General features: G+C 40.5%; 1 protein-coding gene across 49 annotated transcripts in view; it reads right to left on the minus strand.

Moving 5' to 3' along the window:
* Window positions 1–20,541, minus strand: part of ZBTB20 (zinc finger and BTB domain containing 20) — a 505,805-nt gene that overhangs the window by 72,792 nt on the left and 412,472 nt on the right. The window contains exon 11 of one of the 49 annotated variants that reach the window (XR_011729104.1): window positions 14,698–16,631. The exons of the other annotated variants lie outside the window; for them this stretch is intronic. The gene's annotated coding sequence lies outside the window, so the exon portion shown is untranslated. Of the gene's footprint in view, window positions 1–14,697; window positions 16,632–20,541 lie in introns of those variants that run through there. 49 annotated transcript variants of the gene reach the window in all.

Below are 20,541 nucleotides of genomic sequence, written 5' to 3' on the forward strand. Positions count from 1 at the left end.
ATCACATTACTACCAAATTAACGAGAGTTTGCGTCGCGGCAAGAGAACAGACGATATATAATCTAGCCTGAAGTCACAGTGGTGCAGACAGGTGGTATCTGATCTGGCATAAAGCCTGCCATATAAAGTTAATTCATTTGTTCTGAAAACATTCAAAGCAGTATTTGAATTTATCCCAGATCAACACTTTGTCTGTGGCTACAGTGTTTCTGATAGGGTATTATGACCCAGATCCACTGCGCCATCAAACCAGAAACTGCCCCAGAGATTTTGTGTAGTGAAATGAGGCAACCAGGTGCCACTAATTGCCAGGCAGTGGGCATGAGCTTGTGTTAAGCCCCTTTTATTGGCCCCCCCAGTCCTGCTCATGCGCAGTTGGGGCCCGCCCTAATCAGGCACAGGTGGGCTTAACACAAGCTCATGCCCACTACCTGGCAATTAGTGGCACCTGGTTGCCTCATTTCACTACAATTTTGCACAGAAAACAACAAATTCTATCAATCTACAGGGTAAATCTGGGGCTGCAAATAGGTCTGGGGGAGACAAACTCTCCCCAACCTGAGAAGCAGACTGCCCTTGTAAAGACTACCCATGGAAGAATAAAGGTATTAACTTCCAAATCATTATCTATTGCTCCTCATAAACTGAAAGAACTTAGCACATTGAATTTTCTTCTTACCTTTGAAGTGCAGTGACTTTTTAATGCTGGATTTTCCTAGATGAGGGACCCTGTAGTCTAGAATTGTCAGGACTACACTCTCCTCTGAAGACCAACCCACCTCCAAGAAAATATCTCAGCATGTGACTAAAAAGTCTCAGGTTAATGAAAACTGTTTTAAGATTTTAGCTGAATTAAGCAGGTGGACAGTTCACCCAGGTCACCTCTGCATGGGAAGGAACATCAATATGTTATCTGTACCTGCAATTAATAGCAAAACCTGGCTTCATATCCTCATTGCTACAGCATCCTTCCTCTGCCTCCCTTTGCCACCTACCCCCTTTCCTGACTCTAATGCCTTACACCTCCTGCCATCAGAAGGACACCATATGAAATTTTGATCATAATTACACTGGCATGTCTCCACTGGTTTTCATGGAGGCTACATAAATAAGAGCAGAATTTGGCCCTCTGTCTTTTCCAAAGGAAAACTAATGATCAAATAATTTTCTCACATCTCTGTTTGCACTTTCACAGTCTGGTTACATTGATTTGTGTCTCATAAGTAGACATTTCCTTTGTTGGTTACAAATCAATGTTATAGACCTTGCCTGCCTGCACGTTTTCCCCTTCCCTCTTACTGTGTGAAAAACAAAGTGCAGCTTCAGTTCTTCTTGCTGTATAAATGTGAGCTTCCTTGATGAAGCATTAGAGAGAAAAACAGATCTCCATCAAAAAACAGGAAACGTCTGTGCTTAAATTTCTAATTACTGAGATGCTTTATGGTACGATAAACACCTTTATCATTCCAGTCCTGACACGGCTTTGTTAACCTGGTTACAATCCTTTCCTTCAGATATTGCAAGATTTCCCACAGCAGCCCACTGTGATATCACAGACAGCTATGACTTCATGGCATGAATAAGGTGAGAAGAGGCAAAGGTTTTATTCTGCAGCAGGACTGAGCTGCCACACAAATCTCCTGGAAAGGATGGAAAAGAAAAGGGTTGGCAATTGGTACCTGAAAGGCAATGAGTTTTTTGACTGGAGTTTGGAAATACAACAGGCAAGATGGCTGGGTATTTTACTACAAATGGATACGTGTGATAACAGAAACAGAGTAGTAAGAAACAGAGCCATCAATCAGAATATACTAAGAAAGAAGGTACAAGTGTAAATGTGGAACATCTCAGTTTGATTTGCCTTTATTAAAAGAGAAAAAAAAAGTTTTAAAAAAATTACTAAAAGCAGTCTCAACTCAATCTCATCAATTTTAATACTCTGAAGAAGTTTAGTAAGCAACAGTTCCACCAATTTGATGGAAAACTTAAATAAAAATAGAATGAGCTAGCATCAATAAAAATAACAATAATAAGTTTTAAAGGGTGTGAGATCAAAAAGAAAAAGAAAAATTTTACAAATATGAAACAAGGCTTGCTACACTGCCATCACAAGCATCAAAGAGCATCTTCAGAAGTCCAAAGGGAATTTTATTTATTTTAAAGAACAGCAGTAGAGAAATCAGGAAATCTGGGTCCTACTTTCACCTCTTCTGGGGAATCTATACTTGTCCTTGAAAAAGATATTACAATGTTCTGAGCTTCAGCTTCTCTGTAAGGCCAAACAAGATAAAAACAGACCAGCTTCACAGGCATTTTATCATGAGCTTAATTCATGAGTGTTGAGAAAACACTTTGAGGTCTTTATTTAGAAACTATTATTCAGAAGGAAAGGTCAAAAGTAATTTCAAGATTTGGGTAACACTTGAAAAAGACATTCCACAACTTGACCATCTTCTGGAAGTCACAGGAAAAGAAAAAAAAAATAAAAATCACTTCTTTGGATTTTATTTCCAAAGGAAGCCTAAGCCTGCTCAGCCAAATGGGCAAAAAAGTTGCCTCCACAAATAGCTCAGGAATCAGTGAGTGCTTACGGGGGGCCCTGATTTTGCTGTGCACTTGCTCAGCCTCAGCTCCCCACTGGACTGCAATGTTGCAGCATCCCATGCACTTGCCCATGCACCATGCTGCCAACCTGACAGGAAGAGAGGTGAGAAGTCATGACTACCTGGACTACTTGCACAGCTCCTTGCCAGCAGCAGTCCAGGCAAGATGCCACAACTGCTGCTTTAAGACTGGAGATGAACCATTTGGTCTCTCTGTTGCACCAGTTCACAACCTTAGGCACCAGCCTGCTTTGCTTGTTAAAAATGGACCTGGCTTTCCAAAAGTTTTGAGTACGGTGGTAGCAGATAAGGTGGAATTTCTCTTGATAGATTAAATCCATACACTTGGTTATGAAGAAAGAAAAAGAAATACAAAATGCAAACAGTAAAATTAAGAGAATTATAAAAAACCCCAAATTATTCTGATTTGATGTAACTTTTCCAAACCATTTTATTTAGATGTAAATGACAAGCAGAAGATACAAAGCTGCCATGAGTCAGACCTGCAGAATCAAGTATGTTCATTGATGCTGTTTTGGCAGCATCCATCATTGTCACAACTCTTGTCTCTAACTAATAGTTAATCCTGAAGAATCCTCAAGAAAGAACTGCCCAAGTGTGGGTTAGCTTACTGAATAAGTTTATAATCTAACAAAAAAACCAAGCAGTGGTATGTTACCAATTCAGGACAACCAAAACCACATTCATCTATAGGATGGAGAGACCTCAATATGCATTTCAATGTATATATATTTAGAACTGTTTGTTTACAGCATACAGTGCCTTCCACTATATCCTGCCTATTTTTCTTATCTTGCACTATCAAAGTCAGCAGACAGTAGAAAGGTATCTATCTTTTTCTTATCTTCTCCTGAACAGGCTTCACTAACAAGGACATAAATCCTGTCTTTTCAATACCAAGCTGCAATTAGCACCGAGGTCATGACATTGCAGTTAGCACAAAGGTCACAGTAGCTACCCAGGGATTTCCACACTAGAGTTAAGCATGAACCCAAAGCACTCTGGGCATATGGAAATGTATAAGTTTCCATGTCTGCATATATGCCTGCCAGGAGTAAATATTTATGTAACAAACAACATGATAACACAAGTATGAGAAGAATAATATTTGTAAGCAACTCAGTGATCAAAATATCTACTTGCCACACAGACAAAATAAGTTTACCGGGTGGTGAGCACTGCAAAGAAAAACTATGTCTTGCCTTTTACATTTCATGCATGTTAAGAAGCTGCTCAGATTGTTTCCTTTAACCTGAAGTCAGTTCTGCTGACAGCAAGTGCTAGAGCAAAAAAAAGTACACCTTCAGAAATTCCAAGGTATCTCAACATGGTGTTTCTTTTTGGTTATTTTTATATATTGTATGGACAAACATCAAAAGGTGAAACATCTGGGTCCAGATTACCCAAAGACTGGGGAGAAGTGCCCAGACTGGGCATTTTGCTGCAGGTTCATGTTACTTTAAAACCTAGACTCATGAAGACTCATTATAGGACCACATGATTCACTTACTCTAATATTCTCAGAGAAGCCTTGGATGGACTTAAATAACTAAAGGTGAGTGCCAGTATTTGCTATACATTGGAGAAAGTAGCCTCAAAATCTCAGTCCACAGCACTGGCTCCAAAAGCAGGTGGAGCTAAATGGTTAACTGCAGTATCTGAAACACATGTACTGTGAGAAGATTATACCAAGTTCTGTGACAACTACACTTTAGGAAAAAGAGAGAGCAAAGAGCCTGAAGGAGCCTAAAAGGAAAATTAATAAATCCAGATCAATGGAACATGCCTGGAGGCTGCTAAAGAGGCTCTTTTGAGAAAAAGCCATAGATGATGGCCACAGTCTAGACCAAACACAGAGAGAGAGAAGTCAAGACAAATCAGCACCATTAAAAGCTAAGTAATCACATCATGTAACAGCGAGATACAGCATTAGGTATCTCTGTCTCTGCTCTGAGGTGAAATCACCTGGAATGTGACATTTGTTTCTGGGCACCTCCTCATCAAAGTGACTGAAAAGAGTTCAGAGAAGAGTCACATAAATGATCAGAATGGTCAAAAGACAAAGCTGCTAGGAAAGAAAATGAAGTGCTAATCTGCATAGCCCAGTTACAGTCCAGTGACTACCAGATGAAGGGAAAGGCATAAAAACAACATAAGCACAATTGAAAGTTGACAATGACAAAAAGGAAAGGGAGAGGGAGAGAGAAAAAGGGAGAGGGAAAAGGGAAAGGGGAATGGGAAAAGGGAAAAGGGAAAAGGGAGGGGAAAGGAGGATGGGGAAGGGAAAGGGGAAACAGGAAAGGGGAAGAGGAAAGAGAAAGGGGAAAGGGTAAAAAGGAAAGGAGAAGGGGAAAGGGGAAAAGGGAAAAGGAAAAAAGGAAAGGGGAAAAAGGAAAGGGGAAAGTGGAAAGGGGAAAAGGGAAAGGAGAAAAAGGAAAGAGAAAGGGGAAAGGGGAGAGGGGAAAAGCGAAAGGGGAAAAGGGAAAAGAGAGGGAAAAGGGGGAAGGGGAAAGGGGAAGTGGAAAAAAGAAAGGGAAAGGAGAAAAGCGAAAGGGGAAAGGAGACAGGGGAATGGGAAAAGGGAAAATGGAGGGGAAAGGAGAATGGGAAAAGGGAAGGGAAAGGAGAAAGGGGAGAAGGGAAAGGAGAAAGTGGAAAAGGGAAAGGGGAAAAAGGAAAGGAGAAGGGGAAAGGGGAAAAGGGAAAAGGAAAAAAGGAAAGGGGAAAAAAGAAAGGGAAAGGGGAAAGTAGAAAGGGGAAAGGGGAAAGTGGAAAAGGAAAGGGGAAAGAGGAAAGGGGAAAGGGGAAAAGGGAAAAGGAAAGGGAAAAAGGAAAAGGAGAAAGGGGAAAGGGGAAAGGGGAAAGAGAAAGGGAAAGGGAAAGGGAAAGGGAAAGGGAAAGGGAAAGGGAAAGGGAAAGGGAAAGGGAAAGGGAAAGGGAAAGGGAAAGGGAAAGGGAAAGGGAAAGGGAAGGGAGGAAGGGAGAAAGGGAAAGAGGAAGGGAAAGGGAAAAGGGAAAAGAGGAATGAGAAAAGGGAAAAGGGAAAAGGGGAAAGAGAAAGAAAGGGAAAGGGGAAAGAGAACAAAAAGGTGTATGGACGAAATCAAGACCAGTAGCTTAAAGTTGAAATTCTGTGAAGAAACTATTATTAGCCTTAAGAGTAGCCTCCCTAGGGAAGGAACTGAAAGTTGACTGTGTATTTAAAGCTGCCCTAGACAAAACACTAGACATGTGATGCACACAACATCCTTCTATGGCTCTGGGGAGATCTACTGAGCAGGTCTGGATTGTTTTTCCAGTATGATGACTTCAAGGTACACTGTGTTTTTCTGGCCTAAAAAGCATCCTGAAAAATATGGAAACCCATGAAACACACTTTGGCAGGTTAGATGATGGTTAACCAGAAGGAGACTAAATTCATGGTCATTGGATAATACTGTGAATTACACAGAATATTACATGAAAAAAGGAGTAAACCAGCAAGGATTAAAACCTAGTGGTTTTAGGAAATAGCTCTTTTAGCATCAGCTGGTACACTAAGGAACAGGCACACAGCAGGGTGGATAATCCATCACATTAAAAGAGAGCAGCATGTATGGATCAGGTAACAAGATACGACAAGGAAGTAGTGGAAACTACTTTAAAGCCTATGTGACCTCCTGAATCATGAAATGGCCAGCTTGTCTGTGGAAAGTTTAAATGCTTGTATCAAAAATCCAGAAACCTGACCAAAAAAAAGGGAGCTAGTCTCTCTCTATAGAGCATCCTGAAAAAGTTAGTGACAGACAAAGTGAGCCTTGCACTCTTCCATGCTATTGAACTGTGCATAGAAGCCTATAAAAGAAAAATAATACTCCCCTTACTTACCGAGTATTAAAACACTGCAAAAAGCTGCATGCACAAAATGTATCACAGAGGGGTGGCATTGGAGGGCAAACAGGCATCTGTGATGAAACGAAATGTTACTGCCACTTCCCACCTGTAACCCCCCAGCAGCAAGGAGTGCAGACAGAAAAGCCACCACTAAACCTGAGACATGAATGTTATTACACAAAGCAAACCAAATTCTGACCAATTTCAGCCTGTGCTGGAAATAACCCTTAGCTTTTTCAACTAGAAAATAAAGAACATATGGGTGAGAAACAAGGAAAAGGTAGAGACAGAAGAGTAAGCTTATTTTCACTGATAGTTTTCAGCAAGAAGGCCAAACACCATCTTTGCAGCAATGATGATATCAGAGAGATAAATTAGGTTAGTGGCATATTCACTAACATATTAAGTGGCATCTATTATTCTTTTAATATTTTTTGGAACCAAGGGGCAAAAAGAGAACCTGCTTTGGACTAGAGACACTACCTGATTTAACTCCTCTGTGGCCTTATATAGGAAGGACCACTTCAGATTTGATGCTGCCATTTAGCTTTGACAATGCAGCACCTTCCTGAGACCATTGTCTTGGTCTGAGATTTTATGAGTACAGCTCTGCTGACTGTGGAATGCTTCCATGATGGAAAGAAAAAGCATCTCAGGAAGTTTCAAGTACCATTGCATGAAGTATTCTTCTGCTAACCTTCCTCCTTGATCAAGCATGACATCCAGAAGACTCTTTCCCTTTGCTCTACCTTCTGAGGCAATCCTTCATTACACAAGCATTTCACAAGCATTAAAATATATCTGTGGAGAAGTGGAGCTGTTTGTACCAGCAATCATTCTTCCTGCCCAAAATGGTAAACATAAATGCATACTGATTACTTTGCAAATCATGACCCGAGGCTGAATGTCCAATGAAATGTGATTTCAGACACAGTATCAGATAAGGTATTCTCATTACTCCCCAGGCTGTTGCAAAAAAATGACTCCCCAGTGCCTTAAAAAAATCTATGATTTAAAGAAAGATTGGTTGTCTCTCTTTGTAGCCCAACTCTATAAACAGCTCTACTGGCACAAGTCAGGAAGTTGTGCAATGTGTTGGCAAACCTGAGCAGCCAAAGAAGACAATTTGTTCAACTGCTTTGGTCCCTGATGCCCATGTAGGGACAAACCACAGCCTGGGTACCTTATTAGCTTTCTGCAGTTCCATGCTAACCAGTGGTATGTACCTGTCCATCTTCAGAGCTAAATATAGCATCTTTTAAAAGAACAGGAAGGAATTCCTTCTGAGCTTGACAGCAAAAAAGCCCACCACATGTCTGCCTGGTGCTGTAAAGTCTTGAGACAAACGTGGCTTGAGGCTGTGTGTTTATTATCCAGCAGATGCACATTGATAACTTGAGCTCTACACTTAACAAGATCCATGTAGTATTTCATTGCTTGCCCAGCTTCTACGGGGTCAATATCCTAAAACCCCATGCATGTCACAGAAGACCTTCCAAGCAGCTGATGGACAAAACACTTCTGACAGCCATTCTGGCTAGGATAACATTTTAATATGAGGAGGAAATACAATGCTGCTCACTCCTCCAAGTGCAAGCTAATTTTAAAGTTAATACTGTAAGCCCTCATAGATAGGATGTTTTAATTACCTTCAGCCTATCCAAACCAGTGCTTCTAACCCTATGAGTACTGCAGATGTGACTGACAGCTGACAGCTTTTCTAAACACCAAGCAGAGCACTGCAGTCACTTGTGATTCAAACTGTCTAAAATAGTGTGATTTTTATCACTTTGAAAACTCTCTTTAAGCATAAAAGGGTTTTAAAAATTTGCTAAGATTAATAAAATGAGCCTACCTTTAAGTTTGATGTGTGTATGCAAATTGACATTTAAAACCACACATGAAGAACAGTCTGACTTTGCTTCATGCCAACATTAGAAAGGTCCCTCAGCTCATGATACAAGCTTGGCCCTCCCTTCCTCAGCTTACACAGCCTCCCACTCAGCTCACACCCCCACTCTTCTTTTTTCCCCAAACCCTGGGAAAATAGATAGGGCTGACCCCCAAAACATAACCAACTTTGACTCTGTGGAAGGGTACATGAATATGGTAACCCATGAGACAAGTCATGCAAGCCAATCAATGGCTGTATTGATCAAGTTAAGTCAGCTGTTAAGAAAGAGACTAAAACTAATAAAGCCCTCCAAATGTCAAAAAGCATCTCCTACTTTATGCCTGAGAATAACCTGGAAGTTGGTGTCATCCAGAGATTGCCAATGTATTAAATTCCATCTCAGAAAACATACTATGCAAGCAAGAACTTGTTCTGTAGCTGAGCAAAAGTTTTTAAGCTATCCCCCCTCTGAGATGATGATAGTAAGATCCACAATGAAAAAGATCTTGCTACTATTCCTCACAAAATACTAATATAAACAACACCATGATTCAGAATATAGATTCAGAAAGCATCTCTATCTCTGACAGGTCTTCTATGGTTTCAGAGGAAAGAGCAACAAAAGCCAGCCCAATGCAAGTAGGTCTTAAATACCAAATACAGGTGTCTTAACACCCAAGAGGTGCATTTAGGATTTTTTACTAGCTCATAGAGTACTAGGTACCAGAATACCTAATCTTCAACTTATGACTGATTCAGCTCCTGCTCAAATAAAAGATCCAGGTGGGTCCAAACTGGAGGCTAGGACATTTCAAGAAACTCTTTAGCCATTACCAGGCCTGGCTGGCTATGATACACAAAAGAACTTTTTCAGGCAGAAGCAATGAGCATGGCTCCACCCAACACAAACTGTGGGCCTGCTCGAAGGTGCCTGTAGTAGAAATCTGTGCACCCTCCCCTGTCTATCTGACCTTCTGTATGCTACCAGCATAGGTGCACCTACTGCTGGTGCAACAGATGTTTAAGCAAGAAAACTTGACTCCCAGAGTAAAGGGATTAATGAGGCATTAACATTGAGGCCCCAGTTGTGGCCATTTAAATGCTAACGGTCTTAAGCAAGTTATCCAAAAACACAAGCTTGCTGTGCGAGCTACCAGAAATTAATTAAAGAATGTTTGGGGCCAAAACTTGCCCCAGGCTGTGTATCAAGTCATCCCAAAGATCCTGAAACCCATGTGCTATAGATTAGAAAAGCAACTGGTTCTAAAAAGGGCTAAAAATCGCATTATAACAGGGATTAGCTTTTACTAACCAGTCCTTTTACTATTTACATTTAGAAAAATTAATCATGTCACAGATGCCTGGACTCATCAGCTGGACTCCAATTTACATTCTTCACTAACAATCCCACAGTATCAGTAAAAAAGCTTGGTTTTAAAACCTAGCATGTTGAATTAATGTTCTGTTAAATCTGGCAGATTTTGCCCATGGTTCTTTACTGACCCATGTAATTCTCCTTCCGATGCACCTTTTTTCCCATCCACAGTGTATTTCATGGTCCAGAGATGTTTTTTGACTTATCAGAGCATATTTTCACTTCATCTTCATCTCCATCTCCCAGAACAGTTTTTCAGGGCCCATCATGAGGTGTGCCATGGACATGGCTCTTGCATCTGTTAGACTTCAAATCTGCTGGGCAGCAGCAGGTAAACACAGCTTTTATTGTAGCAGCTCAGTCACAGCTAAGTGAGTATCTGCCCTTGCTGTACAAAATACACCTTCTATTTTAGAGAAATATAATCATTGTTGCATTTCATAGCTCTTTGAAACTTGGAGCTTTAGCCTGAGGCTCCACTGCAGTCTCTAGGACATTATAACCCCCACATTCTTCACTATTTACTACCATGTGCAATTATTGATGGGATTCATACACAAGAGGCAAAGCAGTAGAAATTCAGTATTACTACATAGTTGTGGTACATGCTGTATGCAAGACAGTAAGCAACACTCTGCTGTTACTTTAAAAGAGCTTCCTATTCCTGTTGCCAGGTTAGTGGGCTCTACATAAGTGCCTGATTGGACTCTACTTTTCAGCTGTAATGAACCTTTCTGCTACGTGGGAGCTAAGCTGGTTCCCTTTGCCACTTTTATCACAAGAATTCCACATGTGGAAGTTATGGGCCTGTACACTCACATCTAGCCCTTTGTTTCTCTCAGAAAAGACTTTTATACCACTGTTTCTTCATAGAATGCATTAGTGCTTCTGGTTTTATGTTTCCATGAATGGCACAAATGCAATTCTGAAAGAAAATCTGTGGCAAAATTGAAGATAGGAATGAAGTATGTATGTATTCAGAATAGTATCCATGGCATGAAGGCTGCAAAGTAATTAGCAGCTCCAAAATCTTACAATGGGCAACTTGAGCAAATTTCATCTATGTAAAGTTACCTATATCTTGTGGGAAATCTATATATGCTTTTGAGAAAAAATACCCAACCGCTTGGTTCTCACTGACCTTATATAGTATATACATAAGTGTTTAATGAAGTGTTTGAGGCCCATGCTAACTTTGGTCTGTTAAGCTTTAAATCATGCAGTTCATGCTAATGGTCCTGCATGCTGTGTCCTGGTTTGAGCCAGGATAGAGGTGATTTTCTGTCTTGTACTTTTGCTTTTAGCTAAGTCTCTTGTAAGTAGTTGCACTTGCTGAAATTAAGAGCAAGTTTCTCAGACAGTGTGTGTGTCTAGGACTGATAACACTTGATGTTTATAGTTACTGCTAGAGACTGGTATGCAGAGCCAAGGACACTGCTCAGCTCTGAAGAAAACATAAAGAGGTCCCACCTGCATCCCTCCTTTGGGGAGGAACGGACAAGATAGATGCCAGAATTGACCAAACAGAGTATTCCATCCCATATACGTCATCCTCAGTATAAATTTGAGGGATCACGAGGGCCAAGCCAGATTTCCTGCTTCCAGCTTCCGGCTGCCTGCCCTTTCTGCCTTTCCTGCTTTCCTTCCTTCACCCGGCATCCTGGAAGGATCCCGTCCGTTTGCCTGCCTGTGGTCCTGATCCGTGCCAGCCCTTATCTGTGTGTTCCTGCCTCCAGTTCCCGACTGCTGCCGACTCCAGGAGTCCAGCCTGAACTTTCCCAGGGCTGCCCTGCAGCCTCGGTGGTGACGTGAGAGCTATTGGGGGAAAGGGGGGAGGAATGTGGTATCCATTTTCTTGTATATTTGTATATATTTATTAATTTTTTCTATTTATCATTACTGTTTCATTAAAGTTGTGTAGTTTAGTTTCCAACCCATAAGTCTCTCTCCCTTATTCTCTCTCCTTTCTTATAAGGGAGGAGAGAGAGATTAATAGAGAGCGTCTGTTACTCGGTTTAATTGCCGGGCCAGTGTTAAACCGTGACAATGCTGCTATGAATTCTGACAACAATTTTTAAGACCAGCTCAGTGTGTTACACTCACAACTCTCATTTTATTTCAGTGTAAACTGTGTGTTTAATCTCTTCTGAAGGTTTCAAAGATCCTACCCACCTCTTTTGGGTAAAGAGTCTCATGAAAGGATGTAGTGTAAATGATACCTACTCATTACCTTGTGTTCTTCCCTTTTCCAGACTATTTTTCTGCCTGCCCCTTTTATCTGCCTTTTTTGGTCCCTTTATTCATTTATAGTAATTGCCTTAGCCTGCCACTTTTTTTCTGCTTCCAGGTATATATTTTGTAACACCCTCTAAATATACACCTTGCTCCTGCTTTTCCTACTTACCTCTCCTGGCACCATCAATGTCCCATGCCACCTCAGAATCAGGGCTGTAATTCACGTGTTTATCTTTACCTCGCATTTATTACGACAAACCCTCTCTGTCTCACACTCTCACCTTTTGTTAACTCTCATTTCCTATCCTCTTCAGTTCCTACCACTCCAGAAAAGGTAGGAGGGGGAACGAAGAGCTTGTGGAGGCAGTGCTGGCTGTCAGAGATTGATTGACAGTGAGCACTGTGCCTGCAAGTGCCGAGATGCTGCAGTTTGTAGAGTGAAGTGGGACCTCAGTGCCCGGTACACCCTCCTTGATTGAAGAGACATTCTGAGTGTGGCTGCTGATCACTGTTAGCCCAGTGACTCCCTGCATCCTCCTCACTTCATTCTCCCAAGCTGTCAGACTGGCACGGCTCAGGAGAAATCACAGGTTTCCTAATTGCATTTGTGCCTGCACAGAGAGAAAACTTAAAGACAGGCTGGTCAGATCTGTACAGATGATGGAGAATGTTTTGCTCTATTCTGCACTAGTGTGGGCTCTCTGATTTGTGCCTGGCAGCTTCCTTCTTCCTAAGGACATAAAGATAAACTGTGGCTTTGTATGGATGGAGAATACAACAAACAGAAAGGAGAGAAAAGGACATTAATTACATTTATACGTGCAAACATTTTCTTAAATGCAATTTCATGTACCAAGTCCCCTCCATGGGCCCATCTATCCTGGATAGCTGTATCTTGGATGTATAGAAAAAGCTCGTTCCTTCATCCACACAGTCAGATTGGAGCCCTTTATTGGTGCTGATCAGTTTGTTTAGACTCTTGTGACTGCTCCTCGCTCAGAGGCAAGACATCATGCACTGCTTTTGATGGCTGTTTAAGTGGCAAGTGGGCTCTGGCAGCTGGGTAATCCAGAGAGAACAAGCAGCAGCAGCCAGTCTGGACTGTAAATCTGACTCAAAAGTGGTTAAGTTTCCCTTCAATAGTATAGATTAATCTTTTAACAGGTCATTTTCTCACCAAACAAAACATAAAAGTTGACTAAATCAAGACGGACCAATGATTCTTGGGAGTCCCAGTGCCTTTAGTGATTTGAGAGAAAGCAGGAGCCACGGATAGTCCTCCTTCCAGGTTATGGGTGGCTTTATGTGCAGCCTTGGTTTAGTTAGCTCAGCAGTTCATGAGTGGTGAAATAACAACAAGTTGCTTTCTTCTTTTTCATCGCAAAGTTTCATGGGAAGCTTATTTTGCATACAGTGACTCAGAAAGCTGCCTGCTAAGCTGCACGTACTGTATGTCTGTCTGGAACAAGTCAGAGTAATTTGTCCTCTTGTTTACAGCAGCCTATTTATAACAGTACAGAGATGACCCAAGGATACACCAAGTCTCCTCACCAAACACCCGGAAAGGAGCTTTTCACTCTCATCAGAAAGCCACAAATACTATACCTCCCTCAACTCCTCCTCCCAGTGAAGATCTCCAAGGGCAACGGGGAGCAGAATGGGTTAGAGCAGGCTTTGATGAAATATATCAGCAAGAACATTTGTGCCATGATCACAGCAAGAATCCACCTGCTCCAAGATGATACAAGGCCCAAAAGATGGAAAACAATGTCCTTGAAAACTTATCAATTATGGAATCATCCACTGTTACTATTTTCCCCAGAAATAAAGTTGTTTGCAAAGGGTAATATCCTGAGGGATTCAGACAGGTGATCTGAGTCTTTCAGGAGTTTTGTTTAACAGCTTTCAATGCTCAAAAACTAGAATGAAATCTATAAAGCCATAACCTTTCTCAGACAATTCTGTCTCTTCACATCTGCTTCAGAGAGCACTGAATGTCATGTATGTAGAACCAATATGCGTGTAAAGAATCATACATGTGTATTCTAAATTAATTGTTCACAGGAGTAATTTTAAGTGTCCTACATTAGCATCTCCCGCTGGCTAAAGTTCCTCCACAAGAATTAGATTAACCCTTCTCCAACCTATGCACCTCCAAACAACTGTTTCTTGCTAGGCAAGGTTTTTACTCTAGATTACAGATTCTTCCTTAGAACCACAGAAGTCTAAGGTCCAGTCTTTATCCAAAATTTTGTCTATACATTCATGTGCAATTTCTATTTTGCATTAGGAGAGGGGGATCATCACTGCTCTGGAAAAGAGAGCAGGCTTTTTAATCAGACATGTCATGTTTATATTTGACTTTGTTACTAGACTGAAATATGAACTATATGAATACATCTCACATATTTCATACATAAATATAAACATCTATGTCTGCAGACATACACACACCAATCTCAATCAGTTATACATATTCATGCATGCATAAGTGTGAACAACTATTTAGTTTTATTTTTACATACATATATATTTACAGGCATGTTTGTAAAGGCACTTATACATACTTATTCACACACATAACTAGTAGGCATTTTATATTCATTAAAAACTTTCTAATCTTTGTGAAGTGTCTTTTGTGATACCTGAAGAATTTGACTAGAGATGAAGGGATATGGTCAGCTGCCCTACACTATGCCTAAAGCTTACCTAGAATATTTTTCTGTTACATGTCATTAAAGAACACAAAAAATTCCCCCTGCATCCTCTTTTTGGGGGGCTAAGAAGCACCACTTGGAAATTGAGATTACAAGTGTCCCAAGCTCACGCCAATAAAACTATCTGTATTTCATGAATACGCGTCTGCTGCTTCGACTGCAGCACCCTCTATGCTGCAGCAGATAAGGATTTTTCTGCTTTTGTTCACAAATTCTCCTCCACAGGGCTATTTCTAGTATCTCAAGCTTCTTAACACAAATAAAACCAGCTCATTCCCTGCTCCCTAATTAATTTTTTTTCTCTTTCCCTTTCTCGATCTTTACAATAGGATGGATATTTTTCTTTCTTGAAATATGGAATATCTGACCATAGGCACAACTAGTCCAAAGTTCTTGAATGGCAATTTTGATTCCTGGAACAGTGACAAATATGAGGCATGAATTTTGCAACCCACAATGACAAGAAATAAGTTAATTTTGCATCTAAGCAAGACAACTCCTTCCATTTTCAAGAGTATATGCAGAACAGTGTTAGAGGCACTTTTAAGAAACTAAGAAATCAGCAACACTATGTACACCAGTGCCATATCTGTAATTTTTAAATTATCCTAAAATATTCTTATGGCTATTCCCTTTCCCTAAGGTTGGTCATGAAGGATTGGTATAGTTGACTGAACAACTGATTCAGAATAGAAAAATTTGTTCCCTAACTATTTTTGGTAGCCAAGTGTTACTTTCTTCAAGTGTTCTCATTCAGTTGCATGAGCTGAACAGCATGGATAAATACTATATATATATATATATATGTATATATATCTCCCTTTGGCAATATATTAACTTTTTTTACCACTGGATACTTATACCGTGAGTCTGGTCATCAAAGCCACATGCTTCCAGTTTTTAACTGAATGACAAAATTTTCAAGCATGAGGATAGATTCCAAATGACATGTAAGTACTCATAACCACAGAAGTCTTCACCTGAGCATTTCTGAAATGTTCATTTGGAAAGAAATATGGTAGAATAAAACAGAACATGGACAAATATGCACAGATGCCATTTTGTGGTGTTTTGCCAAGCCTAAGATTAAAGATTCAAAATATAGCTAGGTGAAATAAGGAATTCTAACATTTTTGTAAATGGTTTTACTTTACAAAGAATTGCATGTCATGAATTAGAGAGTGATATAGAATGGGATCAAGGCTTCGTGACATTCACATGGGAAGATTTATGTTACTAACTTACAGATTTTTTCTACTTTCCAGGGAAGTGATCCTCCCAAACTATAAAGATGTTACAGCAGGTGTCAAACATTCTCCAGCTACATCACAGCAGTGAGAAGAGAAACCTTACTAATCCTCAGCTTAGCCTGTGGCTACATTTTCTTGTTTCCCAGCAATCCAACTTCAGGTCCTTGAGCCTTCTTGATCAAGAAAGAGTGGGAGGAAAGTGGAGGTAGCAAATCTGACTATTCATTGAGAGCAACATACAGCTTTCTCTTCCCAGAGATTTCTACAGTAGTACACGACGGCGGCGGCAACGGGGATGCGCATCTCCGATTGCCGGGAGTTTGAGAGAATATTCCCTGGCCTTGTAAGAAGCCTTTGGGCTCAGATGTGCTACAGTCCCTCAGCATTTCAACAACAGAGCAGGCAAAGAGCTGCTTTCCCCCGCAGATCTCAGCTGGAAGCCCGAGAGCAGTTTGCAAAGGGGAAGAGTGGTGGGCAGGGGCGGGTGGCTCCCAGCACCACGGACAGAGCAGCCAGGAAAGGGTTCCCGCTCCCGGGAATGCCACCGGATCCCTCACACACAGCAGTTTGTCTCTTCCAAGTTCTATAGGGCCATTGGGCTGTTTCCTTCCACCCACTGACGTGCTGACTGCCATGCTTGAGAGGCTGTCTTAGCCACTGTGGCTTGGGGGGAAAAGAATGGTGAAAACGATAGAAGACTCCAGGCTGTCAACAGTGATTTGTTCTGATGATGAGAGGTGCTCAGATACCACTGATATCAACAGAAGTTTTTGTGTACCTCAATATCCACCAGATTTCAACACTCAGCATTCTGATATGAGTCACAAAAATAACCTACTTTGCACAGTCCCTTGAAAATCAGACTTAGGATTGGGAGGAGAGCTGTACCTCACCCTACATCTTATCATTATACTTTTTAAGGGAAGGGCATTCTGTACCACCAAATCTACACTTCATTGCTCTCAAATTAGATGTGACTCCCTAGACCTGCATTCCCAGTATTTCTTTCTTTTCTACATACTTACACAGATCATACAGCTGTACCATCAGGTCATTGCAAGACTTTCAAAATAGTGTATCTCAAGAAATCCCTGTATAACACTGAAGTGCTGGCATTCCTGTTTTACAGGGATAGAAACTAAGTCTTGGAGATATTAAGTTACCACGGGGACAGAAGAAATAAGCAGAAATCCAAGAATCAAACCTTAGAATTCCAGGTCAGTGATTTAACTATTGGAATAATCATACTGTTGAATTCAAGACAAAAGATTCCCAAGACCCTTTTCGTCCTGCCCTCCCACATCATTAAATTGGATCTTGAAGCTTTGTCATTTCTCATTAGGTTTTTTTCCTATGCTTTCACTCATCGAATACTTTGTTTAGTTTACCTTTTTCCCTTCTAGCCACTTTCCACTATTCCTGTTCTACCCACCCCACCCCCAACTTTTCATATTTCTCTTACCCTCCTCCCTTTCTTTTCCCATTCTTAGTTTCCACCAGGTTTTCAAATTCAACCTTATCCCTCCTTCTAGGCTCTATTAATCACTGCTTTCATTTTCCCCTTGTTGTCCTCTAATATACTGCTACAATTCTCAGATGGATTGATAATGCTCAGAAAAGTTATTTTTGATATTCAGTTGCTCTTCTAAAGGAAAACAAAACAAAACAAGTATACTAGCTTCTCAGTTTCTGGAATTCAAAAGGAGGCTGGAAACAATGTAAGTTTCAAGCAAATTTCCCCTTGCACATGTATATTTTGGGAGCAAAGCTCATGATACACAGCATACAGCTTTGGAACACAGCTACCTGAAACTACTTTTCCTTGTGTGTCCACCTGTTGCAACTTAGATCAGCAAAGGCTGCTGCACTATTAGTTCCAAGAATCAGGAAAACCCCAGGCAGGATTTCTAAACTTTTGACCCTATCTTCTCCCTCTGCTTCATTGAATTAAAATTCCATGCACCGTGCAGAGCTGGAGTCTAGTTTCAATGTGGGCAGCACAGGCTAAATTTATTGTGGCAACATTTTCTGGGGATGTTAAGGACACTTCCTCCTATTGCATTGTGTATTTCTAATTTCCATTCTGGATGCTCAGAGAGCACTGGATATTTATTGAGTCTGCCATCCACCTGAATTCTTTGCCTAAATCAAGATTCACTTTCACAGAGCAGTTGGGAGCATGGCTGTTGCCCAGTCCTTTACTATCTTCTGCCAGTATGTTCTATTCCTCCATTCAGTCTTCAAGAGGCTGTAAGATCCTGTGTTTTCTCCTCAACTCTAGGAGTTGCTTGGTGCTTGGTGGCACAGGCTGTCACATGCAGCTGAGATGACTCTAACCCCATAGCTGAGCAAACATCTCAGTCAGGTGTATGAAAAAGGAAAGTGCACCTGGCAGGCACAAACTTAATAACATCTCTAGCAAAGGCCTTATACAAAACTATTCCCCCTTGGTGCAAGAACCCTGTCTTTCCCTATTTCTTTACAACTTCAAGTACAGTCCTAGAGCCAAATTGATAGCAAGTGAGAAGTAGGCTGAAGGCTCTTTTCCTGAAGGAGACAAATGGTGATTGCTAGGTACTTTCAATATCATGCTTACTGTGCTTTGGCACTGGGAGACATCCTGAAGCAAGCATTTCTTGGTTTCTGTTGTTTGTATGTTCTGCCCCAATGCTATTTCAGTGCACATTTTAATGAGTGAATTTATTACATAGCTCACTGCACAAAAATTTCAAATGCATTATAAAAAACTCCCTAGTATAGATTTTTTGGATCAGATATTTCTTGCATGTATTCTGAATTCACTGTCAGTTACCGGGTAGTTTTTCTCCATTTTGTGTTTTGGTTTTTGTTGGTTGTGGTTTTTTAATTTTTTGATTGTTTGTTTGTTTTGTCTTGGTCCTGTCTGGAAATAAAGCTTAATGTGGACCTGTACTCAGTACTATTTTTTCCTCTTCAGTATTCCAGACTACAGCATAGACCTCTCTAAACCCAGTGAGACAAGATAAGCCTTTTCTGCCTGGCAGCATTTCAGAGACATTAAGTGTAAAAGAGAAGGTAAGTAATTCACTATGCCTCCCCATTTCTGTAATGGGGGAGGACATCTTGATACATTTACAATACTCCTCTGGGGATATTTCATCAGTTATACCTAACTCTAATGGACAAGAATTGATTTGAACTTTCTACTTAGCACTGAGCTGTAAACAGCTTCACTCCAGGTTGCAGCAATGAACTTGTGTTTTGTAAAACTGGGAGAAATTTGAAAAAATTCTGCATTGATCTATTAAGTTAGCAGTTAAGTGATCTAGGGGCAAACTAACTTATCAGTTGTAATAACAGTGAGCAATTATTAACCTAGATGACATATTTTTTTTCTAACACCTCTTCTATGTTTTTCTCAGGGACTGGCATTTCACCTCTTTCATTTTCTTTCAGTTGAGATTTGTCAGATCAGCAAACAGTTTCAGAAAGTATTTTTATTACTCTGTTTAATGTCAGATGCTTATTTTTGTAGTTCTCAGTGCAAAAAGTCCAAAGAACTCTTTGGCCTGCTGTGATCATTAGATAATATTTGCTGATGTTTAGAGTATATCAAAAAATAGCATCCAAGGCGCTTGGGGTATCCCCCCAAAAAAACACATTTTTTTTTTTGCTATTGTTTTTTTACCTTAGGCTGTTTTATTCCTGGGCATGAAAGCGAAATTCCATCATTTTTGAAAATTTGGCATATAAACCATTGTATCTTTGCCAAGATTTGCAAAGTGAAAATACAGAGTTCTTTGTAGCTCTCCTAGTGAGTTACTAAGCAGCTACTGTCATTACAAGCTGTATTTTTAAATGACTGTTGCATTACAGGTTATCTGGAAGGTTGCAACTAGGGTGAATGATCACATCAATAATCCATATTTTAAGATCTCTTTTTCCAACATACTGATCATCATGGTGACCTCTGAAAACACTTTTGTAAGGTGTTAAAAATTCTTTAGAGATAACACCAAGAGTCACAGAAAACAGATAAGCAAAGAAGCTATGTTTGATATTAAGGCTAAAGTTAGGAATCAGGCAAACATAAGCAAAAAAGCCAAAACAATGACCTTCCCAGTTCAGCCTTTTTGTTCCTCTTTTGTTCCTGTGAAAGGGAGATGTAATTCTGCACGACTGTTTCTGCACTGTTTTCATGCATTGTGGACAGAGAGAATTGTCTTCTTTTTTTCTCACAGCCTTTCTTATTTTGGTAGTCTCACTGACATCAGTGACACCGGTGCTCTGAGCAGGATTAGGGCTTTTGTTTCCAGCTTCCCTAGTTTGCAAGAGATGACTGAAGATGTACCAAAACAAACTGGCAAAAGGTGAGACAGCCACCAGACTGATGTAACATTAATACTGGGAAGTGACTGGGATGAATAATGGGAAATGGCCTATGCGCTTCCAGAATGTTATGAACTACAGTATTGGTGTAGTTCATATTGGTGGTTCAACTATAGCTCTGGTATTTTAGGAGAAAAAACTGCTGATCTCCTGATGGTTCCTTGTTGGGGTGTTCATCCAGCACTAACTTAAGGAGTTAGTAGCA

This window comes from Heliangelus exortis, chromosome 1 (genome assembly GCF_036169615.1).
Source record: "Heliangelus exortis chromosome 1, bHelExo1.hap1, whole genome shotgun sequence".
NCBI lineage: Eukaryota > Metazoa > Chordata > Aves > Apodiformes > Trochilidae > Heliangelus > Heliangelus exortis.